The following is a 19,470-nucleotide window of genomic DNA, read 5'->3' on the forward strand; positions in this document are numbered from 1 at the left end:
AGCCCCTCCCATGCCTGCTTCCCTTGGGGTCTCTCTCCTGGCTGAGTACAGGCTGCCCTTCTATCTCTCAGCAGGCCTGGGTCCTAGTCACAGGCTGCGTCTTGTCACGTGACCCCCACACTTATTCCCTTCACCCTAGGGACCTGCATCACCTGGGCCAGGTGCAGTTGAGCTCCAACCCCTTTCCTGGCCATCTCACCCTGGGACAGGTTGAAACTGGTAACCTGTGGGTAACAGTAACTGGTTGCTCCCAAAGGTGCTGAAGACACAATGGAAGAGGAAATCCTTTGGCCTGGATTGAAATTATTCCGACTGAAAGTGAATGAGAGAAAATAGGTCCAGAGTTCTCTTCCTAGCAGCAGAAAATGTAGCGATTGATAGAGGTTCAGGTCAGAAAGGACCATTATGTGCATCTAGTCGCCCCTCCTGTACAACTCAGGGCTAGAATGTGACCAAGTGGTTCCTTCAGCCAACCATAGCATGGGACTGAGCCAGAGCACGTCTTTTGGAACGACATCCACATGCAGGAGAGCCATCTGGCTACCAGAAAATCTCTCTTCTGCAGTGACGTGGGGTTAAGGGACACGGGGGAAAAGACATGGAGGCTGTGACTAAACTTAGAGCAGCAAGGCCAGGAAAACCAGGGTTAGGTCCCAGGCCTGGCTATCAGATCTGCTGTTTTCTATTCCTGGCTTTGGGACCATGAGCGAGTCTCTGCACCGCTGGATGCCTCAGTTTCCCCAGCTAATCAAGGTTTTGTTTGTTCTCCCCATTTTACAGGGTGGGAAACCAAGACACAGTTGGGACCTGTCTACACTACAGGTCTGTCGTGCGTTTGTAATCTGCTGACCCCCACATGTTGTTCAGAGCCTATGGATAACACAGCTCCTAAAGGTACGTTTGTTCTGTGCTTATCCCCTATGTACCAGCAGGGCTGGACAGCATTTCTCACTGTGATGTGGGGAGCAGGTCCTGGGTACTAAGGGTCTGAAGAAGCTCTCAAGGACTAATTTTTAAAAATAATTGTTATCAATGAATTGAGAGAAAACATAGAATCACTGCGGATAAGATTGGGGGGTGACAAAATACAGGCAGAGTGGTAATTCCTGATGGGGAGAGGGCAGTGATACAGAGCGATCTGGCTCATTCGGCCAGCTGGACCCATTCAAAGAAAACAAGTTTGAGCAGAGCCCAATGCAAGGTCCTATATGTGGCAACAAGGCACGCCGGCCACACCTCCAGAATGGGGACGTGGATCCAGGAAAGCAGTGACTCTGAAAAGGATTTAGGGGCCAGAGTGGAGAAGCCACTCAACATGAGCTCCCAGTGTGATGCTGTGGTGAACAGGGCTAAAGCCATCATTAGACGTAGGAGCAGAGCCGTGAGTAGGATAGGGAGGTGACACAGCAGCAGTGAGACTGCTACTGGAATACTGCCTCCAGTCTTGGTGTCCTCCTTTGAAAAAGATGGTCCTAGAAATTGGAGCTGGGGCAGCAAAGAGCCATGAAATGTTCTGAGGGCTGGAGAAAAATGCCTTCTAGTGAGCTATTGAAATAGCTTGACCTGTTTAGCTTATCAAAAGAAGATTGAAGGGGACTTCATTGAAGTGTTGAAGTGCCTTAATGGAGAGAAAATACTGGGTATTAAAGGGCTCTCTAGTCTAGCAGAGAAAGGCAGAACAAGACCCAATGGCTGGAAGGTGAAAAGAGACAAATTCCTATGACAAATAAGGCACAAATATTCAACAGCGAGGATGATTGAACACAGGAAGAAGCTACCAAGGAAAGTGGTGGATTCTCCATCTCTTGATGTCATTAATAAAGACTAGATGCCTTTCCGGAACGTGTTTGCCCCAAAAGTAGCTATTGTGGTAGACAGGAGGCCTGTGATATGCAAGGGGTCAGATTAGACGCTCTAACTGTCTCTTCCGGCCATAAAGTCTACTCATTTCTGAAAAACCGAGTGTAGCATTGGGAGCAGCCTCTGAGGTTTTACTGTCTAGCCGGCTTGCTTCCTAGAATGAACACTCATTGAGCGGGGTGATCCACAGGGAGTAGCTCAAACCTCCAAAGGGTCTGGCCTGCGGCAGGACATTAACACTGCAGGGGAGGGGTGGGTGTGGCAGTGACATCACAAAGGCCTTTTGCAGGACATCAGCCTATTGGCCAAAGGTGCAGGGGAGGTTGTGACCTCACAGAGGGATGCTGACATCAGCCAGGCAGGACAGGGGCGCAGGGCCAGGGAAACCTCAGAGACCCCTGTGGCTTTGCTTCAGCAAGTCTCCTTCTCGAGGGCTCTCTTTGAGGTCTGAGAGAGTATTTGGGTTCACGTACGTGAGCACCAGGAGGAACCTCTTTTGAGTTTTCTCCTGTCTTTTTCCTGATTTCACTAGAAAACTGACGTCCCTGTTTAGAAGGTAAGAGCCTCCGAGAGGTTTGGAACCTGTTCAGTCTGATGCATCTGGCGCCAGCTGAATTTTAGGCATGGAAAACACTAGCTTAAGGTGGCCGAATTTTATTCCCCACCTGGGATTTTGTCCCTTAGAATCACTGGGGACATTAGGGTTTGTCCTTTTTCTTTTACCTTTTCCTCCATCCCTCACTCCTTTCTCTTCATCTCTTACTTCTTTTGTCCTTTCCCCGTTCCCCTCCCACCACCAGGAGGGGGTGTGTGTGTCGTGGGGGGTGCTCTACAACTCCCATTGTGGGAGATCCACTGAAAAATGTGGCGTTGAAATAGTGCTCAGACAGTGATCCCCAGCGGTGACCTGGGCCATCCTTTGGGCTCTCTGGTGAGAACCCTCATCCTCCCGCCCCTCGGTCGCTACCCTGATTGGCTGAGCAGGGGGTTATTGACAGGGAGGAGACTCAGGTCCCTGTTGTTTTCTTTTAAGACCAAGTAAATAGTCATAACCAGTCATATGTTCGACAAATTTTGCTGCTTCTCTGCAGTTCATTATTTTCTCTACCATTCCAGTTCTCCTAAAATACTTGCTGAATAATTACTATGAACTCTTGCTGGTCTGGAACTCACTTGAGAACACTTTATTCAGGTCATTCAATGTCTGAAATTCAAGATCCGATGGTTAGTTTGAAAATCAGGGCTCTTGGGTCCTATTCCCAACTCTGCCAGGGACTGGCTGTGTGACCTAAGACAAGTCAATTCTCCTTTCTCAGCCTTAGCTTCTCCCTCTTTCAAGTAGGGATAACAATCCGCTCCTACCTACCTCCCGACAGGTGGAGGATGGGGATCTATTGGAGAGTGTCACTAGGAGCAGTGCATAAGATGAGGTGTCCTATCACGTTTACTCAGATCAGATTAGGACATAATAGAATGGCTGAAATAGTCTATTTTATTTGTATTTTATTATGTTGCAATTGTTAAGAGCAGCAACTACTTAGCTCAGACTGAAACATCTTATCTAATTTTTGAGATCTAAGTGTCTCCTCTTTGTGTGCGACGAGACAAACACGTACTCCTGTTCTTTTTGTGACACAGAAGATGCTTTTGTTTTGCAACAAAATATTTTTGCAAAGAATTTTCCTGCCACTTGATATGATTTCAAGAAACAAACTGGTTTAGTTTGAATGGGATTTTCGGACAGAAACGGTTTCAATGAAATTTCCCCACCATCTCGATTTCTGGGCTCTATTCCCGTCTTTGGGGGGTTTGCTGTCTGTTAGAACAGGAGTCTGATTTGGATAGGGATAGAGACCTCTTCAATGTTTTTAATGAAGTAAATCCTAATGGGAATTGTGTGATCATGGGAGACTTTAACTTCCCAGATATAGACTGGAGGACAAGTGCTAGTAATATAATAGGGCTCAGATTTTCCTAGATGTGATAGCTGATGGATTCCTTCACCAAGTAGTTGAAGAACCAACAAGAGGGGATGCCATTTTAGATTTGGTGTGGGTAGCGAGGATCTCTTAGAAGAAATGGTTGTAGGGGACAGCCTTGGTTTGAGCGATCATGAGCTAATTCAGTTTAAACTAAATGGAAGGGTAAACAAAAATAGATCTGTGACTAGGGTTTTTTATTTTTTCAAAAGGGCTAACTTTAAAAAATTAAGGAAATTAGATAGGGAAGTGGATTGGACTGAAGAACTTGTGGATCTAAAGGCGGAGAAGGCCTGGAATTACTTCAAGTCAAAGTTGCCGAAACTATCAGAAGCCTGCATCCCAAGAAAGGGGGGAAAATTCATAGGCAGGAGTTGTAGACCAAGTTGGATGAGCAAGCATCTCAGAGAGATGATTAAGAAAAAGCAGAAAGCCTACAAGGTGTGGAAGATGGGAGTGATCAGCAAGGAAAGCTACCTTACTGAGGTCAGAAAATGTAGGGACAAAGTGAGAAAGGCCGAAAGCCATGTAGAGTTGGACCTTGCAAAGGGAATTCAAACCAATAGTAAAAGGTGTAAAAGGTTCTATAGCCATATAAATAAGAAGAAAACAAAGAAAGAAGTGGGACCGCTAAACACTGAGGATGGAGTGGAGGTTAAGGATAATCTAGGCATGGCCCAATATCTAAACAAATACTTTGCCTCAGTCTTTAAGAGGCTAATGAGGAGCTTAGAGATAATGGTAGGATGACAAATGGGAATGAGGATATGGAGGTAGATATTACCACATCTGAGTTAGAAGCCAAACTCGAACAGTTTAATGGGACTAAATCGGGGGTCCCAGATAATCTTCATCCAAGAATATTAAAGGAACTGGCATATGAAATTGCAAGCCCATTAGCAAAAAATGTTAATGAATCAGTAAACTCAGGGGTTGTTCCGTATGACTGGAGAATTGCTAACATAGTTCCTAGCTTTAAGAAAGGGGAAAAACGTGATCCGGGTAACTACAGGCCTGTTAGTTTGACATCTGTAGTATGCAAGGTCTCAGAAAATGTTTTGAAGGAGAAAGTAGTTCAGGACATTGAGGTCAATGGTAATTGGGACAAAATACAACATGGCTTTACAAAAGGTAGAGCGTGCCAAACCAACCTGATCTCCTTCTTTGAGAAGATCACAGATTTTTTAGACAAAGGAAACGCAGTGGATCTAATTTACCTCGATTTCAGTAAGGCATTTGATACGGTTCCACATGGGGAATTATTAGCTAAATTGGAAAAGATGAGGATCAATATGAAAATTGAAAGGTGGATAAGGAATTGGTTAAAGGGGAGACTACAACGGGTCGTACTGAAAGGTGAACTGTCAGGCTGGAGGGAGGTTACTAGTGGAGTTTTTATATTATGGGAACAAGTAAATAACTTTTCCTTATTCACTTTCTTCACATCACTCATGATTTCATATACCTCTAATATATCCCCCCATAGTCTCCTCTTTTCCAAGCTGAAAAGTCCTAGCCTCTTTAATCTCTCCTCATATGGGACCCCTTCCAAACCTCTAATCATTTTAATTACCCTTCTCTGAACCTTTTCTAATGCCAGTATATCTTTTTTGAGATGAGGAGACCACATCTGTACACAGTATTCAAGATGTGGGTGTACCATGGATTTATATAAGGGCAATAAGATATTCTCCGTCTTATTCTCTATCCCCTTTTTAATGATTCCTAACATCCTGTTTGCTTTTTTGACTGCCACTGCACACTGCGTGGAAGTCTTCAGAGAACTATCCACGATGACTCCAAGATCTTTTTCCTGATTCGTTGTAGCTAAATTAGCCCCCATCATATTGTATGTATAGTTGGGGTTATTTTTCCCAATGTGCATTACTTTACGTTGTCCACATTAAATTTCATTTGCCATTTTGTTGCCCAATCACTTAGTTTTGGGAGATCTTTTTGAAGTTCTTCACAGTCTGCTTTGGTCTTAACTATCTTGAGCACTTTAGTATCATCTGCAAACTTTGCCACCTCACTTTTTACCCCTTTCTCCAGATCATTTATGAATAAGTTGAATAGCATTGGTCCTAGGACTGACCCTTGGGGAACACCACTAGTTACCCCTCTCCATTCTGAAAATTTACCATTTATTCCTACCCTTTGTTCCCTGTCTTTTAACCAGTTCTCAATCCATGAAAGAATCTTCCCTCTTATCCCATGACAACTTAATTTACATAAGACCCTTTGGCGAGGGACCTTGTCAAAGGCTTTCTGGAAATCGAAGTACACTATGTCCACTGGATCCCCCTTGTCCACATGTTTGTTGACCCCTTCAAAGAACTCTAATAGATTAGTAAGACATGATTTCCCTTTACCTAAACTATGTTGACTTTTGCCCAACAATTTATGTTCTTCTATGTGTCTGACAATTTTATTCTTTACAATTGTTTCAACTAATTTGCCCGGTACTGACATTAGACTTACTGGTCTGTAATTGCCGGGATCACCAATAGTGCCCTTTTTAAATATTAGCGTTACATTAGCTATCTTCCAGTCATGGATACAGAAGCTGATTTAAAGGACAGGTTACAAACCATAATTAGTAGTTCCGCAATTTCACATCTGAGTTCTTTCAGAACTCTTGGGTGAATGCCATCTGGTCCCAGTGACTTATCAGTTAATTCCAAAACCTCCTCTAGTAACACCGCAATCTGTGACAATTCGTGAGATTTGTCAGCTACAAATGCTGGCTGAGGTTTGGGAATGGCTGGAAGGTGAAAAGAGACAAATTCCTATGACAAATAAGGCACAAATATTCAACAGCGAGGATGACTGACCACAGGAAGAAGCTACCAAGGAAAGTGGTGGATTCTCCGTCTCTTGATGTCATTTAATAAAGACTAGATGCCTTTCTGGAATGTGTTTACCCCAAAAGTAGCTATTGTGGTAGACAGGAGGCCTGTGATATGCAGGGGGTCAGATTAGATGCTCTAACTGTCTCTTCTGGCCATAAAGTCTACTCATTTCTGAGAAACCGAGTTTAGTATTGGGAGCAGCATCTGATGTTTTACTGTCTAGCCGGCTTGCTTCCTAGAATGAACACTCATTGAGCGGGGTGATCCACAGAGAGTAGCTCAAACCTCCAAAGTGTCTGGCCTGCGGCAGGACATTAGCACTGCAGGGGAGGGGTGTGTGTGGGAGTGACATCACAAAGGCCTTTTGCAGGACATCAGCCTATTGGTCAAAGGTGCTGGGGAGGTGGTGACCTCACAGAGAGATGCTGACATCAGCCAGGCAGGACAGGGGCGCAGGGCCAGGGAAACCTCAGAGTCCCCTGTAGCTTTCCTTCAGCAAGTCTCCTTCTCGAGGTCTCTCTTTGAGGACTGAGAGAGTATTAGGGGTCACGTACATGAGCGCCAGGAGGAACCTCTTTTGAGTTTTCTCCTTTCTTTTTCCTGATTTTAGTAGAAAACAGACATCCCTGTTTAGAAGGTAAGAGCCTCCGAGAGGTTTGGAACCAGTTCAGTCTGACGCATCTGGCACCAGCTGAATTCGAGGCATGGAAAACACTAGCTTAAGGTGGCCGAATTTTATTCCCCACCTGGGATTTTGTCCCTTAGAATCACTGGGGACATTAGGGTTTGTCCTTTTTGTTTTACCTTTTCCTCCATCCCTCCCTCCTTTCTCTTCATCTCTTACTTCTTTTGTCCTTTCCTCTGTTCCCCTCCCACCACCAGGAGGACTCTGTGTGTGTCGTGGGGAGTGCTCTGCAATGGGAACAGGGACAATTCTCCAACTTTGGGCAGTCGAGAGCCTGGGTGAGATAAGGGGCGTTAAAGCCCTTTGTAAAGGAGAAAGGGGAGTTTCATGGTGTTGAGCACCAAGGAATTCTAAACTTTGCTAAAACATCTAGTCTGCAGAAACCAGAAATGGTTGGGGCCACATTGTAACCATTGTCTTTTTTAAAGCCCATTGAGGGATGTGAGTCCCACCCTTTTAGGTATCTGGGGTGCTGGGAGAAGAGAAGAGGTGCCTGTCTCCATTTTATGGCCTCAACAAACTAAGTGCTGTGCCCCAGTTCTCGTCAGAGATCCCTGAAAAAGAACGTCTTCCCATCCATTAACATACCTGGAAAGATACTGGAACTCCTTATTAAACAATCAGTTTGTCAGCACCTACAGGACAATTTGGTTCTTAGGACTAGTGAGCATGGACTTGTCAAGAACAAATCATTCCAAACCAATCCTAGCTCCTTCTTTGGCAGGGTTACGGGCCTAGTGGAGGTGGGTAAACAGTAGATGTGATCCATCTTGGTGTTAATAAGGACATTCTCACAAGCAAACTAGGGAGAGGTGGTCTAGATGCAATTAGTATAATATGTGTGCACAGATGGTTGAAAGCCCGTACTCCAACAGCCCAGCACCAAACACTCCTCCTCCTGGGCAGTGCGCTCTGACCTCTAATGGTCAGATGCTGCTTAGCACTGTCAGAGCAGCTTTTGCTGGGGGATTCTCCCAGCACTTTCCAATAGTGGGAAAGTATGAAATCCCCATTTGACTGCTGGGGACAGAGCCTAGAGCGGGGAGCAACTTACCCCAAGTCCCACAGGTCAATAGGAAACCAGCAATGGAACCCAGGAGTCCTGACTCCCAGTTCCCTGCTCCAGTCACTCCAGTGGAGCACACTCCCTCTCAAAGCAGGGGGACCGGACATTAAGGCCTGGTTTTAATTGCCAGCTATGGGAGGGAGTGTGCAGCAGTGGTTAGTGAAGGGGCCTGGAAATAAGGACTGCTGGGTCCCATCCCTGGCTCTGACACTTGGTGTGACCCTGAGCCAGTAGCTTCCCCACCCCAGGCCTGTTTCCCATCAGTAGGGTTGGGGTAGCAGCCCCTACAGACCAGGGGGGTTGGGAGGCTCCAGGAAGGTGTGTAAAGTGCCGGGATGTCAGGATCCCAGAGGTGCCGTCACCCCCGCATTAGGCCAGTGTTCTGCACCCCCTGCTGCTGGCCGAGTTTCTCTGTCCCTTGGCAATAAGATAGACTCTTGTTTTCACAGCCAGTCGATCGCCCAGTGCTATCCCCCTGCCTGCTGGCTGGGCAGGGTAACTCCTCAGGTCACCACCACCCTCTCCAGCCTGCCTTGGCTTTGGGGAGTGAGGAGGAGGGCGAGGGACGATACTGAACATCCTCCATCCATCGCTCCGTCAGCAGAGCAAGTGAGTGGCATTAGGGTTCCCCGTTGGCGTCCCCTGTCTGTCTGGGGAGAGGCAGAAAGAGGGGGAAAGAATCTCTCCCAAAGGAGATTGGATTTGCAAACCGCCCCCAGGAGCCCCTCGCTCTCAGACCGGGGAGGAGCTTCTCCAGATCCATCTCCAGTGTGTTTGGAAAGGTCCCAGGAATGGGGCTCCCAACGCTTCCCTTGTGGGAGACCATTCCCCAGGCTGAGCGTCTCTGAGCTGGGCCAGACCCTGTGAGCTGCTGAGCATGGAAATCAATGGGAAAGGCGGGGGTCCTGGCCTTGCTCTGCCTCGGGACTTTGACCTGGGGAATGGTTTCCCAGGAGAAGTCCAGACTCCTGGGTTCTGTTCCTTCTCTAGCCTGGGGGGGAGTGTGGCCTGGGACGGCAGGAGGGAGCTGCTTGTCCAAAGTGACTGAGCCCAGTGATGGAAAAGGAGGAGACTCCCCGGGCATTGCAGCCCCAGAGGTGACGAGGGGGAACGCTGGGAGCAGATCATGCAATGAACTCCTGCCAGTGCGTGTAGATTGCATTACGTGCACCCCTGTGGGGGGAGGAGGAGCTGCTCTGGCTGGGGCAGGGATGGGGAGGGACCAAACAGGCTGGTTAGTGAGAGGCTGCCTTGACCCCAGACTCACGCCCGCTTCCCGCTCGGTTCCAGGGTGGCCAGGCTCCTGAGGATGTTCAGGAAGAAGGCTCTGCAGGTGGCCCCAGAGCCTGAGGGAAGCAGCTGCCATCTTCCCCGGGAGCAGAGCGGCCCCTCCGTCCCCACTGGCGGGGAAGGAGCTCCCGGCCAGGCCAGGAGGTGGAAGTGCCCAGTCTTCTGGCGGAGAAAACCCGCTCCCAGCGCAGGCGCCGAGGTGGGAGAGGCCAGGTCGAAATGGAGCTGGGCCAGGCTACGGCTGGGCAGGCAGGACCCAGCGCAGGAGGGGAGCCAGGCAGAGTGACTCTGGGACATGTTGTATGGGCAGCAGCAGCCCCAGGAGCCCAGCCCTGATTCCCAGCAGGAGGCATCGCCCGGCCCGGTCAGTGAGGACCTTCCAGCCTCCCCAGGGCAGGAGGTGGAGGATCCCTGTCCCACCACCAGCAGCTCGGCCCGCTCCCCATGGGACAGCAGCAGTGCCTGGGACTCGGGCAGCAGCGAGGCCGATGGGCGCCGCAGCTTTGTTCCAGGTGAGGAGTCAGGCTGGGCTCAGGGAGAGGTGAGGGTGGGGCTGTGAACACCCTGGGCCCAGGCCCTCGATCAGTGCTATGGGGGCGGATCCCCAGCCCAGGGGTCTGGCCTGAGCCACATGAACCCCACTGACACTAGATGCTGCCACTTTGGTCCTCGGTGCTCCAGTTGGGGGGAGGCACCTCCCAGGGAGTCCAGGACAGCGTGGGGGGGTCTCTTTGCTATGGGCTCCTGAAGGAGTTGGGGGCTGAAAGCATCACTGAGACGGGGGAGTGTGGGGCCCAATCTGCCCTGGGTCCCGGAGGTGGGAAGGGGACACATTGCCCCAGCGTGCCCCTGTCCTTCCCCCGAGTGGCAGCAGGCGTCACCCTGTCCCCTTCTCTCCCTGGTGCAGGGACCGCCAGGGACTCAGGGGACGAGGAGGAGGAATGGGTGGACGTGGCCACAGAGGAGGCTGCTCTCAATAACAGCCGAGAGCAGCTCCAAGACGGAGAAAAGGTACGAACGTTCCCCAGCTGTGCTGGAACCGAGACTGTCCTGCCCCTTCCCAGCACCTGACCCCCTGCAGAGGGTCTTGTCCCTGATGATCCACCAGCCCTAATGGGGACCTTTCTCCTCCATGATCTGGGACCCCAGAGGTGGGGGTGTCTGTCACACACCAGCCGGGTCTCCTCCCCCCACAGGCACTGTCCCAGTTCCTGACCCTGCTTGTGGTGGAGTGGTGGGTGATTTGGACAATGGGCGGGTCCCCACTATCCCCCATTCAGGCCTGAGTCCTGCAGCTGCTGTGTGGGGGCAGGGAGGTCCCTGGCTAACTGGCTCTCTCTCCCCTAACCCCACTCCTGGTGGGTGCAGGAGGAGGCCCAGCAGCTCGTGTTCCTGCACGCCATCCACCCCGCGTCTCGCTGCACAGCAGAGAGGGCAGGACACACTGGAGCCGCACTGCTGCAAGGCGGCTGTGGCGGAGAGGATTGTGGTGAGCGAGACACGGCGCCCAGAGGGAGGACAGAGACATGGGAGGGGCAGGGGTCTCCCCAGGCCAATGGATGGGGGATGGCTGATGCTGGAGGGGCAGCAGAGGGCAGGGATTGCTGGGGCTGAAGACTGGGGAGAAGAGACGGGAGAAATTCGGAGAGTGGACACTATTGGGCAGGAATCGGAGGAGCGGGGGGCAGGTGGGGGGATCCTGCTGGCTGTGTGGGGCCCTGGCTGTGTAATCTCCTCACTGGGAAGTGTCAGTGAGGCCCGAATCTCACACGCTCCTTTGTCTCCTTTGGGTCTCACAGGAGCTCATTGAGGAGCTGCCTGATAACTCTCCACCCGGCGCCGTCCTCGCCAACTCCCTGATTGCTGTGGGCAACCTCAGGTACCGAGACCCTCCGGTCCGGTTCCCCTAACCCCAGTGCTACTCAGGCCCAGGGCTGGGAGTCACTGCCCCTCCCACTCCCAGGTCACCGCCCAAGGGTGGCTCCTCTGGCAGAGGTGGGGGGAAGGTTCACTCTCTCCTGGCTGGGCTGTTCTTTTCACTCCAGTAACATTGCAACGGCTTTGGGGAGAGGCTCACACCCAGGATCAGATACAGGAGGGGCAGCAGGGTGCAGGGAACAGGGGCTATTCCTGCCCTGCCACTGTCTGTGTGAGAAACCTTGGCCTTGTCATTCCCTGGCTCGGTGCCTCAGTTTCCCTTCTTGCCAGCCTGTGCCTATTTCCCTGCAGTTTCACCTGCATGTTGGTGCCAGTCCCATCCCCGTACTGCACAGTCTAATACCGGCTCCTCTCTCTTGCCAGCACCATGACACCTGCCCTGGAGCCAGAGCTGGAGACCCACCTCCTCCGAGCTGCCCTGCACGCCGTCTTCACCCTGGGCATGGAGAAGGACACCGCCCAAGTGCAGGTAGATCATGCTAAAGTCATGGATTGAAGAGCCAGCTGTCATCCTGCCATGAGTCCTTGCTAATTGCCTGCAGTGGGATGTGAAGGAGAGAGGCCAGGATATGTGTTTGGGGGTCTCACCAGTGCTTCCCAGAGACCCGTCTTCCCATCCTGTGGCAAGTTTAGCCCCAGTTTCCCTAACTCTGACCCATGGCTCTCCCTTGCTTTCAGGATCTGCCTAGGGTCTTGCCAGACCACCTGGACGCCATGCTGGGGAACCTGCTGGCAGAGTCCCCAGACACCGAAAGGCTCCAGTACATCTTGGAGGTGAGCCCGATGAGCGGGGTGGGGGCAATTTTACCTTCACTCTTAGATCCATTTTCCAGTCTGTCCTCCTAGCCGGGCCCCCAGTGGGCATCCTTGGTCAGGGCAGTCAGTGCAATGCCTCCTTTCCCCACAGCACATTAACTACTGGATCGTGTCCAGGGTGCCGCGAGAGAGAGCCAGGGCCGTTAAGAGCAGCACGGCCCTGCTCAGATTCACCATCACCCTCCCTGAGTTTGACATAAGTGACCTCTGACCCCAGCTTCCTGACTCCAGGCGTAGGTGATCTGGCTCTGACGGGCTGTAGGATCTGCTGCTGCAGGGGCTGTGGGTTAGGAGTGTTCCTCTTGGGGAGGCAGAGTCAGAGCAGAGAGTGAGCCTGGCTTGAGTCAAGTTCTTCTTGTCCTAGTTAAGTGGTGACTCTGGGCTTTTAAGGGGACTGTGCTCCAGGTTCATGCCTCCCTGTCATCCTGGAGCAGCTGGGGAAGCAAGTCCTCATGGAGGGCCCTGTCCACAGCCCTGTGCTCCAGGCTTCCTTGGGGGCAGAGGAAATTAAGGGTCTGGCTCTAGCTCCTATCCTCTAGCATCTCCTGCAGAGGGGCTGAGGGGAAGGAGAGTCCTGGCCCCGGGGAGACTGGGAGCTAACAGGAAAATGCTGATGGAGTCCCCTCTCCCTCTCCCATCCATTAGAACTCAGCGGAATTCCCCAGGATGGGTCACCACGTGGCACAGCTGGCTCTGTCCGTCAGTGACCCAGCCAAGGACATCAGCCGGCAGGCCAGGGAGGGGGTTTACCGGCTCTACCAGCTGCTGCTGCACCAGAGGGGTAAGGAACCCAGCTGGGAAATGGCACCCGCTAGAAGAGTGAGACTGGGACCCCAGCCAATTTCTCTCAGACTGACCCCGGCTGGAGGATGAGTCTCTCTATCTCTTTCTGTGTTCCACACCACGCCCTGCAATTCTGTTGGGCCGGGCACGCAGCGAGGACTCTGCCCACTGTGCAGCCACCAATGGGATTGGAAGGACACAAGCCCTGCAACCAGAAGGACAAATGTGTGTGTCTCTCTCCCTGTCACCTACTCCCTCCTGGGGGAAACCCAGCAGCTGATGGGGGACAAGGTGAGCAGCTGCATTAGACTCAGGAGATTGGGGCGGGGCCCAGGCCTCATTCCCATCCTGTGGCCATTCGCTGGCCTGGCACAAGGAGCCTGGTGGGGAATGAAAGGGAGAGCAGGTGCTCCTGGGAAGGGAGATGAATTCACCTCCATGAGCAGGAGCGAGCCAGCTTGTCCCCGGAGCAGCTCCACCCAGCTCTTTAGCCAGGCTAATTAATGACAAGCTTTGCCTCATCCCAGACTTACGTTCTTAGGACAGGGTGCTATCGCTCTTGGGAAGGGCAGGAGAGTCCCCCAAGTGCCCTCTGCGAGACTCTCCTGTCCCACAGGGCCGCACCCAATTCCTAGTGGTCTGGTGTCTGTGTCACCCGAGCCACCACCCAGAGTTGCTCCCATCACTGGCAGCCTGGGAGGCCAAGGACTGACGGGTGGTGGCATCTGACCAGGCAGGGCTGAGGCACATGGGCAGGGGACGCTTGTCCTGCTGCTGGCAAGGCTGGACCCGTTCTGGAGAGAACAGGAGGATTCAGTCAGCAGTAGGGTTACCATGTCTAATAAATAAAAAAAGAGGATCCTCCACGGGCCCTGGCCCCGCCCATTTCCCCACCCCTAGCCCCGACCCAACTCCGCCCCTTCCCCGCCCTAACTCAGCCCCCTCCTCCCTCCCACTCCCAGCCATGGGGAAAGGGCTGCCCCAGCGCTACCGGCTTCATGGTTTGCCGGGCAGCCCCCAGACTCTGCGCCCCCAGCCGGCGCTTCCCCAGCGCAGCTGGAGCCCGGGAAGGGAAGGGCCTGGCCCGTGGCTCGGGGTCCGGAGGCAGGGGGGGCTGCCCGAAGCCAGTAGCGCTGGCTCGGGCAGCTCGGCTCTTAAAGTCTGAGAGGGGAGGAGCGGAGCAGCTCAGCTGGAGCCCGGGAAGGGAAGTGCCTGGCCGGCGGCTGGGGGTCCGGAGGCAGGGGGGGCTGCCCGAAGCCGGTAGCGCTGGCTCGGGCAGCTCGGCTCTTAAAGTCTGAGAGGGGAGGAGCGGAGCAGAGCAGCCGCGGGAGGGGAAGTGCCTGGCCGGCATTTTCCCAGACATGTTTGGCTTTTCGGCAATTCCCCCCGGACGGGCGTTTGATTGCCGAAAAGCAGGACATGTCCGGGAAAAACCGGACGTATGGTAACCCTAGTCAGCAGGGGCTGCCGATCCGTCCCATTCACCAGGGCTGCCATCCTGCGGCTTCAGCATTAGTGGCTGGGGTGACTTGGGGAAAGGTCTCAACCTCCCCACATCCCACTTCACTGCTGCTAGAATCCCTCCTGCCCCCCCGCTACAGTCCCCTCCCTACCCAACCTGGGTGGGGCTGGAGGAGAGGGGTCTGAGAACTTGAGCTGTGGATTGGAGGTGGAACAGCTGTCAGGGGCACTGACAGGGAAGTGGCAGGAGCTCCCCGTACAAGGAGGGGGGTTGCCATTGGAGGTCACTAGGAAGGACAACAAGACTCCATCCTGGGGGTCAGGAGGGGGAATCCATCCCTCAGAGGTGGGCAGGGGCTGGGTGGAAATGCTGCTGGTTCCAGGGGCCGTTAATCCCCCCTGATTCCTCGGAGGCATCTGAGTCTCAGACAGGTTCTCGTTCCCTTGCAGCAGGAGGACGTCACGGCCAATGTGATGCGCCAGCTCCATATCATGCGGCACTTGCGCCAGGTGCTCGAGGCGCTGCAGGGCCTGTGCCTCTGAGGCCACCAGCCACTCCCGCTCTCTGCTGCAGGTACTGCTCTGGCTCTCTGTAAATGGGGAGCTAGTGGAAGGGGAAATGGAGCCCCCTGGCACTCACAGAAACCCTCTCCCCTCTCTGTGGAGTAGGGTCCTTTCCTCTGCCCCCAAATTCCTTCATCTGGGACAGGAGCTCTTTCCCTCACACCCATTCCCCTCCCACCTTTCCTTGATCTACCCCCATCCCATTCCCCCTGCGCCCAGGCAGAGCTCTGCCTGCCCCATATGGTGCAGAAAGGCCTGTGATATGCAGGGGGTCAGAATAGATGCTCTAACGGTCTCTTCTGCCCATAAAGTCTACTCATTTCTGAGAAACCGAGTGTAGCATTGGGAGCAGCCTCTGCTGTTTTACTGTCTAGCCGGCTTGCTTCCTAGAATGAACACTCATTGAGCGGGGTGATCCACAGAGAGTAGCTCAAACCTCCAAAGGATCTGGCCTGCGGCAGAACATTAGCACTGCAGGGGAGGGGTGGGTGTGACAGTGACATCACAAAGGCCTTTTGAGGGCCTCAGCCTATTGATCAAAGGTGCTGGGGAGGTGGTGACCTCACAGAGAGATGATGACATCAGCCGGGCAGGACAGGGGCGCAGGGCCAGGGAAACCTCTGAGTCCCCTGTAGCTTTCCTTCAGCAAGTCTCTTTCTCGAGGTCTCTCTTTGAGGGCTGAGAGAGTATTAGGGGTCATGTACGTGAGCGCCAGGCGGAACCTCTTTTGAGTTTTCTCCTTTCTTTTTCCTGATTTTACTAGAAAACAGACGTCCCTGTTTAGAAGGTCAGAGCCTCCGAGAGGTTTGGAACCTGTTCAGTCTGATCCATCTGTTCAACAAGTTCTTCAGTCCAATCCACTTCCCTATCTAATTTCCTTAATTTTTTAAAGTTAGCCCTTTTGAAAAAAAAAACCCTAGTCACAGATCTATTTTTGTTTACCCTTCCATTTAGTTTAAACTGAATTAGCTCATGATCGCTCAAACCAAGGCTGTCCCCTACAACCATTTCTTCTAAGAGATCCTCACTACTTACCAAAACCAAATCTAAAATGGCATCCCCTCTTGTTGGTTCAGCAATTACTTGGTGAAGGAATCCATCAGCTATCACATCTAGGAAAATCTGAGCCCTATTATATTACTAGCACTTGTCCTCCAGTCTATATCTGGGAAGTTAAAGTCTCCCATGATCACACAATTCCCATTAGTATTTACTTCATTAAAAACATTGAAGAGGTCTCTATCCCTATCCAAATCAGACTCCTGTTCTAACAGACAGCAAACCCCCACCCCACCCCCGAAAGGCAGAGATAGAGCCCAGGAATCGAGATGGTGGGGAAATTTCATTGAAACCGTTTCTGACCGAAAATCCTATTCAAACTAAACCAGTTTGTTTCTTGAAATCATAACAAGTGGCAATGAAAATTCTTTGTCACAATGTGTTAACTTGTCTCGTGGCACTCAAAGAGGAGACACTTAGATCTCAAAAATTAGATAAGATGCTTCAGTCTGAGCTGAGTAGTTGCTGCTCTTAACAATTGCAAAATAATACAATACAAATAAAATAAACTATTTCAGCCATTCTATTATGTCCTAATCTGATCTGAGTAAACATGATAGGACACCTCATCTTATTCACTGCTCCTAGTGACACTCTCCAATAGACCCAGCAGTCCTTATTTCCAGGCCCCTTCACTAACCACTGCTGCACACTCCCTCCCACAGCTGGCAATTACAACCAGGCCCTCATGTCCGGTCCCCCTGCTTTGAGAGGGAGTGTGCTCCGCTGGAGTGATTGGAGCAGGGAACTGGGAGTCAGGACTCCTGGGTTCCATTGCTGGTTTCCTATTGACCTGTGGGACTTGGGGTAAGTTGCTGCCCCCTCTAGGCTCTGTCCCCAGCAGTCAAATGGGGATTTCATACTTTCCCACTATTGGAAAGTGCTGGGAGAATCCCCCAGCAAAAGCTGCTCTGACAGTGCTAAGCAGCATCTGTTTGCTTGTGAGAATGTCCTATGGGACTGTGTCAAAAGCCTTATTAACACCAAGATAGATCACATCTACTGTTTACCCACCTCCACTAGGCCCCTAACCCTGCCAAAGAAGGAGCTAGGATTGGTCTGGAATGATTTGTTCTTGACAAGTCCATGCTCACTAGTCCTAAGAACCAAATTGTCCTGCAGGTGCTGACAAACTGATTGTTTAATAAGCAGAGGCTGCTCCCAATGCTACACTCAGTTTCTCAGAAATGAGTAGACTTTATGGGCAGCAGAGACCGTTAGAGCATCTAATCTGACCCCCTGTCACAGGCCTCCTGTCTACCACAATAGCTACTTTTGGGGCAAACACATTCCGGAAAGGCATCTAGTCTTTATTAAATGACATCAAGAGATGGAGAATCCACCACTTTCCATGGTAGCTTCTTCCTGTGGTCAATCATCCTCGCTGTTGAATATTTGTGCCTTATTTGTCATAGGAATTTGTCTCTTTTCACCTTCCAGCCATTGGGTCTTGTTCTGCCTTTGTCTGCTCGATTAAAGAGCCCTTTAATACCCAATATTTTCTCTCCATTAAGGCATTTCAACACTTCAGTGAAGTCACCTTTCAATCTTCTTTTGATAAGCTAAACAGGTTGAGCTCTTTCAATAGCTCACTAGAAGGCATTTTTCTCCAGCCCTCAGAACATTTCATGGCTCTTTGCTGCCCCAGCTCCAATTTCTAGGACCATCTTTTTCAAAGGAGGACACCAAGACTGGAGGCAGTATTCCAGTAGCAGTCTCACTGCTGCTGTCACCTCCCTATCCTACTCACGGCTCTGCTCCTACGTCTAATGATGGCTTTAGCCCTGTTCACCACAGCATCACACTGGGAGCTCATGTTGAGTGGCTTCTCCACTCTGGCCCCTAAATCCTTTTCAGAGTCACTGCTTTCCTGGATCCACGTCCCCATTCTGGAGGTGTGGCCGGCGTGCCTTGTGGTTACGTATAGGACCTTGCATTGGGCTCTGCTCAAACTTGTTTTCCTTGAATGGGTCCAGCTGGCCAAATGAGCCAGATCGCTCTGTATCACTGCCCTCTCCCCATCAGGAATTACCACTCTGCCTGTATTTTGTCACCCCCCAATCTTATCCGCAGTGATTGTATGTTTTCTCCCAATTCATTGATAACAATTATTTTAAAAAATTAGTCCTTGAGAGCTTCTTCAGACCCTTAGTACCCAGGACCTGCTCCCCACAGTGAGAAATGCTGTCCAGCCCTGCTGGTACATACGGGATAAGCAGAGAACAAACACACTTTAGGAGCTGTGTTGTCCATAGGCTCTGAACAACATGTGAGGGTCAGCAGATTACAAATGAACGACAGACCTGTAGTGTAGACAGGTCCCAACTGTGTCTCGGTTCCCCACCCTGCTCTAAGTTTAGTCACAGCCGCCATGTCTTTTCCGCCATGTCCCTTAGCCCCACGTCACTGCAGAAGAGAGATTTTCTGGTAGCCAGCTGGCTCTCCTGCATGTGGATGTCGTTCCAAAAGACGTGCTCTGGCTCAGTCCCATGCTATGGTTGGCTGAAGGAACCACTTGGTCACATTCTAGGCCCTGAGTTGTACAGGAGGGGCGACTAGATGCACATAATGGTCCTTTCTGACCTGAACCTCTATCAATCGCTACATTTTCTGCTGCTAGGAAGAGAACTCTGGACCTATTTTCTCTCATTCACTTTCAGTCAGAATAATTTCAATCCAGGCCAAAGGGTTTCCTCTTCAATTGTGTCTTCAGCACCTTTGCGAGCAAAGAGTTACTGTTACCCACAGGTTACCAGTTTCAACCTGTCCCTGGGTGAGATGGCCAGGAAAGGGGTTGGAGCTCAACTGCACCTGGCCCAGGTGATGCAGCTCCCTAGGGTGAAGGGAATAAGTGTGGGGGTCACGTGACAAGACGCAGCCTGTGACTAGAACCCAGGCCTGCTGAGAGATAGAAGGGCAGCCTGTGCTCAGCCAGGAGAGAGACCCCAAGGGAAGCAGGCATGGGAGGGGCTTGGAGCGTCCTTTAAAGGTGAGGGACAAGCTGGGAAGGGGCCAGGCTGAGCACTAAGGACAAGGTCCTAGGAGGGAAAGACAGGGCAGTTTAGGAGATGGGGCAGATAGTCCAGTTGGTTTCGGCTCCCAGGACCAGACACCCAG

The 19,470-nt window shown here is 51.6% G+C and overlaps 1 long non-coding RNA gene across 1 annotated transcript; it reads left to right on the forward strand.

Moving 5' to 3' along the window:
• Nucleotides 1-808: 808 nt before the first annotated feature.
• On the forward strand, nt 809-9,950 carry LOC128832184 (uncharacterized). Its single transcript, XR_008443924.1, has 3 exons — nt 809-894; nt 8,892-9,051; nt 9,733-9,950. It is a non-coding gene; the product is annotated as an uncharacterized LOC128832184 (long non-coding RNA).
• Nucleotides 9,951-19,470: the final 9,520 nt, after the last annotated feature.

Source organism: Malaclemys terrapin, chromosome 2, assembly GCF_027887155.1.
Source record: "Malaclemys terrapin pileata isolate rMalTer1 chromosome 2, rMalTer1.hap1, whole genome shotgun sequence".
NCBI classification, from domain to species: Eukaryota; Metazoa; Chordata; order Testudines; family Emydidae; genus Malaclemys; species Malaclemys terrapin.